This window comes from Gallus gallus, chromosome 3 (assembly GCF_016699485.2).
Source record: "Gallus gallus isolate bGalGal1 chromosome 3, bGalGal1.mat.broiler.GRCg7b, whole genome shotgun sequence".
NCBI lineage: Eukaryota > Metazoa > Chordata > Aves > Galliformes > Phasianidae > Gallus > Gallus gallus.
The window spans coordinates 43,924,608-43,937,946 of NC_052534.1; the positions used below are offsets into that span (position 1 = coordinate 43,924,608).

The following is a 13,339-nucleotide window of genomic DNA, read 5'->3' on the forward strand; positions in this document are numbered from 1 at the left end:
GGGCCGGGGGGGCGGGGCCGTCCTCGGCCCCTCCCTCTCGGAGCCTGCGCGCGGCGCGGCCCCGCGTGGCGCGCGGCCCGGCCCCGCCGGCTCGCCCCGTGGAAGCACGCGCGCACGGAACTCTTCCAAACAAAGTCGCGACGCTGCCTGCGCCCGCTCCGCCGGCGGGGAGGGGAGGGGCGGAGCTGCGCCGTGTCACGTGCACCCCGCGGGCGGGGAGAGCCCCAGCGAGACGCGCCTGCGCCCGGCGTTTACGGCCGCGCTTCGCGCCGCCGCCGCCGTCTCGCGCGGTGAGAGTAGTAAACGGAGCTGCGGTGGGAGGGAGGTGTTCGGCCGCGCCGCGCATGCGTCGCCATGGGAGGCGGGGGGGAAGGGGGGGGGGCAACGGTGCGCGCGGCGGCGCGGCGCGAGGAGCGATTTGTAATCCTTAAAGCGGCCGCGCGACTGGAGCGGGGAGCGGCGCGGGCTGAGGTACGGGACGGCGCGTGGGGACTCTCGGCCTCGGGGTAAAGGGCGCGGAGAAGGGGCTGCAGCGAGCCACCCTCCTCTCCGGCTCCTCAGCCGGGCCGCCGTCCTCTCGCCGTTGGGAGCCGTTTAACGTCCGCCTGCGGCGTCGGGGGCCGCAGAGGGACCCCGGCATCTCCGCTTCTGGCGGGCGGGCGGCGGGACGCGGGGCTCTGCGCGGCTCTTCGCGCGCCGCTTCCCTGCGAGGCCGTCGCTGAGGCGATGAGGCGGCGTGCAGTAAGCGGTCATAAAGCGCAGTAAAAACCGCTTCACGCTTCGTTTAGCTGGCTGGAAACAGTCGGTTCTGCTAGGAGCGTAAAAGCGGACGTACCGCTTGGAACTCCCAAAGAATTCGCCTGTTATTTCCACGCGTGCTGCGCGGCATTTGAAGAAGATGAAAGCGCTGGGTTAAGTCAGGGTGAATAGTGCTTCCAGCACCGAAAGCAGCGCCGCGATGCCTTCCTGACTGGTGTGCGGCGTTACTGGGTGTTGCCGAGCTGCTGTCCCGCTTCTCGACACAAAGCGTGGGCGAGAATGCAGAGAAAGCGTAGTTCCCATCGTAGTGAGAGTGCCTTGGGTGTCTGCTGTCCTTCCAGCGTCTGTTGGATCGTTCTCATTTAAACACGTACAACTCTTTATCCAGACACAATAATTTGTATTGCACTTCCGGGTTTGCTTTATGTAAAGTAAAATTTAATGGTTTTTGTAAGATAAGACTTTTATTGCTTCCGTCGTTTTTTTTTTTTTTTTTTGTTATCACCTCTATTATCAAAGAGAGTAGCAGCTTCGCAGGCTACTGTTTTGTTTTGCTTTCTTTAAACGTGGGTCGCTGGTCCCTCTGTTGCAGCACCCTGCAGCGTGGCTATGGATGGTGACACAGTGCTGCTTCCATTTAATAACAAGGTTGTGTTTGCTCCATTCCTCTCTTGTTTTAAAAGCCCGATGAGCAAAACCAAACCTTACGTGCCGACCTAAACTGTCGTCCTCTTCTGCTTATTACGGACCAGCCTGAAGGGTGGTGCATTTTTATAGCCCTTCATTGATCTGCTAGTTTTTGACCAGCGAGTGGGAAAACTGCTCACTGAATGCTCTGATCTGATTGAGGCCGCCTGTGTCAGACTGCAGGCTGTGTCTTACAATTAGGTGAACTTAGATAATGTCAGAGGGATTATTTTGGACTACCAATTCTGACACTAAAAATAGCATATGGAGACTTTTTTTTTTCAGAAGATTCGGTACAGCTGTCCCATACCGCTTCATTATTGCTTCCTGCACATAAAGTGCTTCCACTGCTTGGATATGAGCAGATGAAGCGAGCACACAATATAAGGTAAGAAATACCAACAGGAGATATGAAATAAATGTCCGTTGTCTTGCCTACTCAGAACAATACATCTTATACTAAGCTATTTTCCATTTATTTACTGGTGAATAAGATGTTGCACACCAGCAGTTACTGGACTCACTCGTGCATTTCAATGCAAATTCAAGCTCTGCTTTGCCATGCCTTAATCTGAATTGTTTTTCTAATCTGAACGGTACAAAAATGGAGGCAGAGCTACATGCTGAGGCTGCCTGCGTAATTAAGGATAAATGACTTAGGGAATACCTCTCATCTTTTATTTTGTCATGAGTGCCTGAAGTCTGAATTTAAATCATTGGAAGAATGCCCTTGGAAAAGCTGAATGCTGTGACAAAATGTAGATAACGCACCATTAGTTTTAAATAAGTAAATCAGTATGACATCTTTCTTCATCAACTATCCTGCAAAAACAGAAAATCTACATAAAAGCCTTTCTGCATACCTTGTGTTCTATCTTCCTCCACCTTCCTACACTACCAGGAAAGGGGGATTAAGAATGCATCGGAGATGAAGGTTGAATTAGTTCTGCTTCAAGAGCTAAGTGAAGGTATAGCTCCCAAGAAGACTGGCCTGCCTGCAACCTCATCTACCGAGGAAGCAGAAATACTCCTGCTTTGGATTGAACTTTGGAGTTTCCCAGGAGGGAAGAAATAGAGAGGGGGCAGGGCTGGGTAAATAGGGCTTGTGGGTTGGGAGGGAGATTGTATAGTAGTGGTGGGGGCAGGCATGTTTGTTGTTGTTTTAGTTTGTTTGTTGGACACTGAACAGGTCCTATGACTTGTCAAGGTTCTTCGGGTAACTACATAACTCATTAGTTTCTGTCTGAACACGAGTAGAGGTCCTTATCTTTAATTCCTGCATTTTATCTAGGTAGTCTTTCTCATGTCATATAAACTGTAGTATTCTCCGGCAGCTTATTTTTAAAGGTGAAGTTTTATTGCATTAATCTAATCTTGAAATAAGAAAAAATATGATAATGCCAGCAGCAGTCTGTCTACAGCAATAAAGGCCTTGCACTGATCGTAAAAAGCAAATTCAATTGCTGCTATAGTGTTCATATCTGATAGCAGCTTGGGAAGTAGGAGTGCTGAAGGCTGATGACTACTGGGAAACATTCTTTTAGTTAAAGCATCTCTGTTGACATAATCGTAGGCATATACAGTTGGATGTCATCAGCTTCCTGAAATGCTTTCTATAACGGGAAGGCAACAACGTGCTATATTACCCTTCTTCAGGAAAGGAAGCAGTTCTTCCCTTACCCCTTACAGTCATCCGAGGAAAAATACTACTCCAGGACTGTTGTCGATTCATTCACAGTGTACAAGACAGTAGCAGCTGTAACTGTGATGCAGTAGATGAGGCCACTACCAGATGGATAACTGAAATTCATTCATCTCTCCAAGGTGACTAAAATATGAACAGAGTAATGTCTAGAGCCAGACTGAAAATATCAAGAACATCAACAATATTCAGAGTCTGTGATGCTTGACAACTGTTGAAAAGCTATTTCCTTTGATGTTAAGCCATACTGACAGCTAACTTTTCAAACAGAAGCCATAGTAGCGCGTATGTGAGTTTGTTCCAATGACCACTTCAAGTTCTTTAAATGTTCATGCTAAAAACTTACCTATCTACTCTCTATGCCAGGTGTACCTATCTATGGAACTGTTTTGTTAAGTATTAATCATTTCATTTAACTCTCAGTAGTTAGTGAAGGGATGGCTATTCCCTGTGTTTGGCTTCCCTGTGAGTACCAAATAGTCATAGTTATGCACGACAAAGATACACATCAGTACATTGTAGGGTGTGTTCCATCAGTGTTCAATATTACCACAGATGACCTACTATATTTTACTTTAAGTAGGTAATTTCCACTGATGTGCAGTGTCTGTACATACTGCTTCTTTATGTCCTGATACATGGACTTTTATTCAGAAAAGATGAAAGTTCTAGCACTGAGCAAAGATATCTGTACCTAGAGAGAGTGATAGTTCTGCCAGGCTCCTGAAAAAACCTCTATAGTGAACTAGAACCTTCTAGAGAAGTAGGGTTTGCACTGGCTTCATTTCACGTTCTTCAGTGCAAGATGAAAATGATGTTTCTCATATGCCACTTCTGGCAGAAAACAGGAAGAAAGAGGGAAAGAAAGAAATCTCAGCATAGAAAAAATATTACCAACAATTATGTAGAGAAGACAAAATTGAGATATATTGAACATAAAATTTATCTATTTTGTTTCTTGTTCTTAACAGCACTTAAATTTAAAAGCTACAGTGAAAAATACAATTTTCACAGAATATATTTGAGTCATACACATTTAAAAAGTATTTTTTTACCTCTAACCTCATAAACTTTCCTCTATCTTCTAACTTGCAAACACATGCATTGTTTTGTACATTTTGCTGTTTGGGTAATCAATATTCGTACTTGTTCATTAAAAGAAAAAGACTCTCTTGAAATACAGCATGTGCACTTCTAATGTTTCCAGTCCCATAGGTTTAGTCAGAGTGGTACGTATTCTGTTTTCCATCCATAAAGCCACAGAAGTACTACGGTAGCAATACAACTGCAGGTTTCAGTAGGGCAGAATTTCAAATGGCTTCTGGTTTGTCTCTTCTGGAGAACTCCTATATGAAAACAACACGTAGCCTGCCTGTGCTGCGGATTACAGAAGTGAGAGCAGTGGTGACTATGTGCTGCCTAGCTCTGTGGAGGCTCCGAGAAGACCATTGCTGAATATGTCTGTGCATTTAACACATGCTCAAGTTAAGATTACAATAAGATATATAGAAATTGAGAATATTAAGATGCCTTAGCCATTATTTGTTTCATGCACGCCAGTTTTATCATCTGATTTACGTTAGCTATCTACTTTAAACTTATCCAGAATACTGTTCTGCATTTAATTAAGTGATGAAGTCAGCTACTTAAAAATACTGCCACCAGCAGCTTTTTTATTCACTATGTATAACTAAAAATACAATGTTCGAAGACATTTCCGTTTAAGATACATAATAAAAAAGTATTTTTATTTTTCACAGTGGAGTATTTTCACACTTGCTACAGAATTAAAAAGTAAATTAGCATATTCATTTTGGCAACAACAGTAGCAAAGAGCTGTCAATTCTGTCAACAAGAAATCGAATAAGTCTTCTGTTTTTGAGGTGTCCCATGTTTTGGTAAAATGCCATACTATGTTGGTTATTGTTGAATATAAATGAAATGCTTTCAGCCTTAACTTTGGAAATAGATTTAAATTAACCATTCATCTCAATTACTACTAAAAGCAAGTAGAGCTTAAAATGCAACTGGTACATTAATTTAATTTTTCCTTTTAATGTCTGAAATGTAAACGTGTATGTATATTGACTTACACTGAAGCATTGCTGGTGCTGCTTATGCTTCTTAACATTCAATACACGAAAAGTAGCAGTACTTACCCAAGGAGTTTATATTTAACTGGACAGAAAACATCTATATGAATTACAATGAAACACCACACTTTAAACTGGCTGGTAGTGAACAAGAATCATTTGTATTGGCTGAGCTTTCTAATAAAATATAATCAAACTAATTGAACAGATCCAGAATCTTTTTTTTTTTTGCACTCAATCTTTCATATATCCCACATCTTTGCTATTTATTAAATCTCTGTTATATGCAGGTCCTTTATTATTTACCTAGTGGTGGAAAATTAAGAGACATATCTGGAGTGAGGAAAGAAAGGCAGTGAGCAATATGAATCTTAGGTGCTTCCAGCAGTGTTCCTCCAAAGCAAAAGTGCAGTGCTACAGCATCATTGATTTCCCATGCAAGGCAGTTATCCTCCCGTGATACAGTATGGTCAGAAGCTTGCAGGCTGCTTTATCTATTCATAGCTACTATTGCATTAAAAAAAAAGAAAGTTTTCAATCTCATCATATTTTTGTGTTTTTTTTTTCTCCCCACTTTAGGAAGTTTAAACTGCCTTTTGTATGCAGATGCTTTACTCTCTCCCATTTGCTGCTTCTACCCACTATCGAGAATAAGAGGTCTTTCCTGGAATATACCAGCCAGTAGTAGATAAAATATGCCCGATAGCTCATTTCAGTGTTTTATACTCTTCAGAAGCTGTGAAACATTTTGTAATGAAGTGTTTCAAGTTGCTAGGATGAAAGCCAAGTATAACAGTGCCACTGTACCTTGTATGGATGGATTTGAGATCTCCTCGCAGATACAGGAAGTATCGCAAGGCTTGTGCCACCTTTGTTGGAAGTTGTAGACTGGTGTATTGTAAGTCCCACTTTGACTGTCACTAGAGCTGATTTTGAGGTACAGTTGCTTCACACAAGATCGTATGATCTTGTTTAGCTAATGCTGTATCTTATTATTAATGCTGAATTACAGCATTTTTTCATTAGGAGAATATGAACACAATAAAGGTTAGGATTCACTTGCCTCATGTTGTCCTGCTTGGTGCCCAATCAAATCTCCAGAAGGTCAATTTTCTTTCATCCTCCATCACATCGGCCTGCTCTGCTGGGACCTTCTTACATCTTGAGGACATCCAAAACAGCTGCTGCAAGCTCTCGTATAGGCATCTGAATCTCACTGTAAGTATGCAGAAACATTTTTTTTATTAGTCATTTTTTGCTCTCAGAATAGCTTGGGCAGCAGTTTGGGTTCAGGATTCTGACAAGAACTAAATTACTCTATTGAAAGTAATGCAGTCTTTCCCTAGTTCTGGCTTTTAGAAGTCAATTAGTGTTTTGCATTCAAAAAAGTCAGTGTGTTGGATAGACCAGAGAGTTGGGGTGGTGCAAGGAGTTACTGTGTGAAGTTCACTAATAGTGTAGGGGCAAAATTGAGTAATTGATTTGAAAAAGTTATTGCAGATTAATTTGAGGTGTTTGGAAATTGTTTTACCGTTCTAATAATCTCAGATTGTTGCTTGAAGTGGTTTGTGCTTGCTCTCTGATTCTAACTGAAATACAAGGAGAAGAAACAACAGATTTTCTGTATATTCAGTTTATCTTTGTGCAGATCCAATTTAGGAGCATAGATGTTCCTGTTCATCCTGAACATGAGAAGTTTCCACATACATACATTACAACTTTTCCTGTGACTTAGAGATGTCAAGGCTGCTTTCTCAAATAGGCACTTTTATGTTATGGAATTTATTTCTAGTTTGTAAATAAAGATGATCACTAAGTGTTAACGTTGTCTTTTTAGGTATTGTATTTGTTAAAATGTGTATCTGGAAGTTTCACAGAGTTTTCACTTTTTGAGTGTCTCTTTCATAATTCGATTATGGAAAGGTTGTTATAGTGATGACAGGTTTTTGTTTTTACTGAAGGTGTGATAGTTCTCTCTCGGGTTTTTAGCCCTCACTTTGACATCCTGACACTACTCAAGAACTGTTTCCCCAGCAGCTTGAGGGGTGGAGAAATGCAGAAGTATCCCACAGAGCGTACTCTACTGTCCAGTATACATAGCAATACCATTTTGTTATGTGGTAACAAACATTTAGTATGGTGTGACAATATGCTTAAAAAACAGGTTGTGGCAGCAACTATAAAGAAAACTTAATTGAGGAAAGACAAGGAAAAGTTCCCCTGAGTTTTTATGATTTTGTTTTGATTAAAGAAAGCCACCATGGAACCGTGAAACCAGGTATGCCAAAATAGTCAGCTTTCTTTCTACCCACTCTAGAATAGTCTGGAAAGTCTCTGTTACTGAGGAAGCTTGCAAACCACATCTCTGTTACAGATGAAGATGCAGCTCTACTGGACTTGTTTCTCCATCAATTGTTTCTCCATCTCCAGATATTTTGTTATTTTCGAAAGTCCTGAAAGAAATGGTAGAATGGCCAAAGTTCATACCAGAAAGTGTTTATCCTCTAGTGGATGTGTACATCTCTACCTTGGTTTGCCTCCCATGTAGACTATTTATAGTCATCCATTGGATTTTCATTAGCGGTATAATTGATCTTTATTCTGCTTTTGAAGTTTGTACACACCTGTCCTACAGGTTAGAGGTGAACTCAGTTTTATCCCTCTGGCTACAGATAGATCTTAGTGCCTTATTAGATGTCTATCCAAGTAGGTGGAGCTCTGTGTCAGACTGACAGCAGGTGATTAGTAAGGCAGTCGTGGCAGTGTATGCTCAGGCTCATGCCTGACATGTTGTAAGTTCGCTATGTTGCTCCAGCAATAAGGTTCTCGGGAGGTCTGTTAAACACCATTAAAAAAAAAAAACTTGATTTAATTAGGAGACTAAATTATAAAGATTAATTTGATAACTAATTATCACAAGTACAAAATAGTAGATTAGTAATATAGTAAGATAAGTGAACATTACCAACGAGTTATGATTTAAATGACCAATTTTGCATATAGTATTGCTGTAATTCTTGTGTTTTATCTTCAGATAATAGATGTGGAAACTAAAGAAAGATTTACTTATTTTATACTTTAAATAGCCAAAAAAAAAAAAACCTTCTGTCATTTAGCTTTTTATGATCAAGAATCTTGTTTTGTGTGAAATCATTATTCACGTCTTATTACAGACTTTAGTGGTCCTTGTATTGTTTTGGTTGAAAAAGACATCTAAGCACAACAGTTGCAAATTGTCAGTGACTGTATGTAGTAATACAGTCCTTCAAAATCAATTTGATCTCAGTTCATGAAGAAATTAAATTGAAATAAAAAGGATTTAAAATAATTGCAGAATTCCCTATACGGAGTTGGACTAGATGATCTCAAGAGGTGCTTTCCAGCCTAAACAGGTGACTCTGTACAGTTACAAAAATGAAATAGCAAGTTTTATTAGCATTCTATTATTTATATCTATAATTTCAGATTTTTTGCAATGTTATTTGTTAGTGGAATTTTATGTATAAATGTAGACAGCATGAAGTCCAACTTGTATAACAGCATGACTGTATATGCAAATAGATATAACATGCTTCAAGCTAGAATGTGACCTTTATTTTTCTCATTAATTGTCACATTGCCTAGAATGGCTTTTCATACAACCTACCTGTCACTTTACCAAAAAGAGGGGAGGGAAGGGGGTCCATACGTCAGTGTGAATGACAAACAAGTAGAGACGCATTTGGAAAAATCTGTCTAGGTTCTTCTGAAACATGAAGTATTTTGCTCTCCCCTGGAAAAATTACATGACAGAACAAAATTAAGAAGAAAGCACACACATCCTTCGCAACGTTGCCTTAGCCAAGCTAGTCTGTTGGGTCATGCGCGAAAAACAGCCAAGCCCTAGGACTGAGATTGTATTGACAAGAACAAGATGAATGGCCCCCTGGAGACTACAGGGTTTGTATGCTCGTTTCCACCACCTTTTCATCCTTTTGTACCCTCTTTCACTTCATATGCAGATTAACTCAAACCAAGTCCTCACAGTCCTCACTAAATACTCTTTTTCACTTTAGTTTTGGAAGGTAGGCAAGGATCTAAATATTTATGAGCTTTTTTCCTCTGGTTTATGATACACTCTTGTTGAATGTTGAGGAATTACGTTAATGAATGCATGCCTGCACACACAGACACAGAAACCAGGCAAAAGGAAGAAACACACAAAGCGTTGTCAACTGTAATGTCAGCACTTACTAAACAGTTCCCATGAAAAAAAAAAAATAAAGAAGGCAAAGATTTAAAATCTGTTGCCAGGAGAAAAAATAAATTGTACAGCTGAGCACAAAAGGAAAGAACAAAGTTTCATCTTTGCTTTCCTCAGCTGCAAATGTAACTCATTTCAACTGAGAATAAATTTGAAATAAAACATGTTAATTGAAAACTGAAAGCTCATTGAAAAAGCCTTAACTGGGTTTGCGTCCCCAGCAATGAAAAGGGAAAGCTTCAGTACTGTACAGTTTTCTTCAACATCAGCACGTTATTTGTGTTTTGTTTTTTGTTTTTTTAACATGATACAGGTAAGTAAGTAGGGTTACAAGCCAAATGATTAAATGAAACTTTCTGCCTTTGTTTTGATGAATAGGATTATTTATGAGTTTTAGATATTGTGAGATTCAGGAGTTTTCTGGAAACTAAACTGTAGACTTTTTAATTAAATACCTAAACTACCCTGAGATTATAGCAAGGTCTTAGAATATGAATTTGTTTTTAGTATTGGGAGCTCAAAAGTGTAAATGGAAGAGTTATTCTTAGATGACAAAAAATAGTGCATTAAAATACTAAAACTGAAATATGAATGTAATTCTCTTAATGCCACATCGTCAAGATGAGTCATCTTTTCAACCCTTAATCATCTCTACTTTGTGCTCCCTTTTTTCCCCCTCGGATGCCCACTCAGCTGTGGCAGACCAGGCCCTGCTTACAGAAGCAGGAAAGGAATTTTGTAGTTTTCTTCCATAACTGTGAACCAGAACACGAGATCCTAAAGTGTGCTTTCATGCTATCGTTTAAAAACTTACTGAAACAGTTGCAGAATGTTAACTCTCCGCTCTTAAAGTGCAATAGTATTTCACTGTCTAGGTTGTGGTTTTTGTGTTTGTTCCTCGGTTGCTTCAAAAGCAATGCCTCCTATTTACTTCCATGGAAAATACAACAGATGCAAAGAGCACAAATAACACTGTTTGACAGAGCAAAGTCTCATCTACAAAATGCTATTTTTCATTGCAGTCTCAACCATTAGCTGGGGATTTTCATCACCAGTGAACAACAGCTTGCATGCCACACTTGCAAAAATCTGCATGGCTGTCCAGAATGTGACTTGTCACTCACGTCGCTATTGACACTGCTGAAACACAACACCTCATGGGTCTGAAACACCTCACTGTGCTCACACCCACTGTTTGGTCTCCGTAAACATTCAGCAAGCATTAATGAATGTCAAAGGGTGCCATTTTTTCTACACAGAGGAATTCAGTTCTATGCCTTTGCTTCATAGGCACTTCCACTACAAACACCGTTTTTATCAGATTGCCCTTCTGCTGCCATCTGTCACACAGTAACAAAACCTAATAACGTTGCAAGGAAGGTTCAACCTCTACTGCCGTACCACCAGCACAATAAACTGGGAGGCATTACTTTCGGAGCAGCTATTATAACATGCCTGGATTTCATAAAACATTGCCCTAATAAATATATTCATGTTTTTGCTGTATTTCATATCAGAGCTGTTCAGTTTTGCATGTAATTAAATCCAATAAAGCTATCTGTATCTTATTTATTCTGAAGTTGCTGTTTATGTGAGATTCAAATGCCAACTTAGCTATTTTTGGCAACTTTGTCTGTGATACCCAACAGGTGACTGAAACAATTTTTCACTGAAAATGAAAAATTTAGAAAGGATTTCAGCCCAAGCTAGACATTATACAACCATTTCCATCAGTCTGGCAGGGTGACACTGAAGACAAGCCTCTCCCTCAGAAGTTTATTTAGAAAGAGGCTGATGTGAGGAGCCAGAAAGTCTTGCCTAGACTGACAGGACTTCAGGCCTACGTGTTAGCTAGTTCATGTTCTTTATATAAAATACAGGACAAACTAGTTACCTGTTTTCTTCCTCTAAAACTCATTTGCATCCACAGTTTTATAACCTATTAGAGTAACCTCTGCTTCCAGAAGATGAAAATGTGCAAAAGCAATTATGCAAGTAAACCAGTAATAATGTTAATGGGTTCTTAAAGGCAAGGCCTTCTTTCTTCTTAAGTTCTTCAAGAGTAAACCAAAATGGAATGCATTCCTCACTTCTCTGAATGCAAAATCCTCATTTTTAGAAAGAAAAAAAAAAGGTAGTGAAGTTGATTGTTTCCAGGGACCAAATCAGGATTACCAGACTGGTTATGATTTACAACAGTAAAAACCTTCCCTTAATTGTTTGCTATCTAAAGAATTTGCTTCACACTCCTATGTATTTCATACACACACTCCTATGTATGAGTGATGTTCCTTTTCCCTAAGGCTGATTCCAGTTTTGCTGCATTTTATCTGCAAGCAGTGGGGTGCAGTCATGATTTCAAGGAAGTTCTTTCTTGGATCTGCTTAATTTTTTTACACTGGGACTTTTCCAAATATATTCCTGCATAAATCTACCTTTTTTTTATTCCCCCCCCCCCCCCCCCCCCCCCCCAAATATTTCCTACAGCTGAATCACAGCACGCAATGTGCAATCAGCAACTTCACCTAAACTGTGAGAAGTCCAGCTGTTTCTAGTAGAATGATCCCAAAAATCAGAAGGCATTACCTCTATGGATGACACTGAACTGAAAGGTTTTTGTTGATGGGATGTTTGTGATTTTTGTTTCTTAGTTCTGAGCTTGAGATACATCCTTATGGTATTCCTCCATGGCATCTAAACAAAAGGCTTAGGGCATAGCATGTAACATTTAAGCTGTCAGATTTTTTTCTATACTCAAATGAGTAAATTTCTGACGGATGGACCCAGAGCTCCTAGCACACATACTGCACAAAGAACTGAATCCACAACAAGCCAAGCATTCAGAGGTTTAGCATAAAATGTACTAATACAAATTTCTCTGAAGGCATTCTCTCATTAAAAAAAAAAAAAGAGAGAGAGATGGGCAAGTTTGTTCATCATCTGATAACATCATCATAGCAGGTCTACAAGTTTTCTGAAGTTAAAATAGGTGATGTTGGTTCCCCTTTCCCCATCTTCAAGTGGTATATAATGTTCAGATTTGTAGTTCACACTCACAGGTATAGTACTGACCTCCTGCAAATCTGGTTTCCAGAAGTGTTCTTCAGACACCCAACATTCAGAAATTAACTGATGAAGGAACCTCAGCCCACCTCTAGCCATGAAGAAACATTAGCTTTTGTACAGAGCTTCTCTAACAAGTGGATGTTGTAACATCGAAACTGCACGATGCTGGTGAAGTGAAACAGATTGTTCCTCCCTCTTACACAAATCAACTCCAGATTTCTTCACATGCTCTCAAGAGTTCTCAAGAGCAGTTGTTCTTCTAGGCAAGCAGCTTTCAATAACAACAGTGCCCGCTTAGCAAAATTAAAGTAAATTTGGAAGAGTTTTTCTCTCCAAGGAGTGTTTTTCTTACCCTGCTTTCTCCTATTTCTCCACACAAAGGGGGCAGGGGTAGAAGAACAGACTTCTGTTTGATAACTGTTTTCTTATCTGTTATTTCTGCCAGCAGAATCTGCAAGCTTTATGAATACAAAACGGTATTAGAAAGACAAAAGAAATTGCTGGCAAAACATGGGAGGTTACGCAAGGAAAAAACGCAGGACAAACTAATTACGGGATCTGTACTGTTACTTCAGGAGTATACATTCCCTCCATCAAAACAATCATTTACCAGCATTCTGTTTCTGCCACTTTTAAGCAATTACCATTAATAGTTTTCTCATTACAGATATTCTACAGTAACTTGTGAGAAGTCTTGTTTTAAGAGCTATTGAATATCAGGAATCAAATCTGACAAAAAACTTACATAAACCTCAATCATCATTCCTTCCTAAAGATCATTCAGTGTTC

At 40.0% G+C, this 13,339-nt stretch overlaps 1 long non-coding RNA gene across 2 annotated transcripts; it reads right to left on the minus strand.

Annotated features, from left to right (window-relative positions):
• Positions 1–866: 866 nt before the first annotated feature.
• On the minus strand, positions 867–12,646 carry LOC121110378. 2 transcript variants are annotated; one of them, XR_006938753.1, is made up of 3 exons: positions 12,557–12,646; positions 8,888–9,013; positions 867–8,076 (listed from the first exon to the last, which is right to left on the minus strand). It is a non-coding gene; the product is annotated as an uncharacterized LOC121110378 (long non-coding RNA). The 2 variants fall into 2 exon arrangements; XR_006938752.1 differs by having other exon boundaries at positions 5,790–6,457.
• Positions 12,647–13,339: the final 693 nt, after the last annotated feature.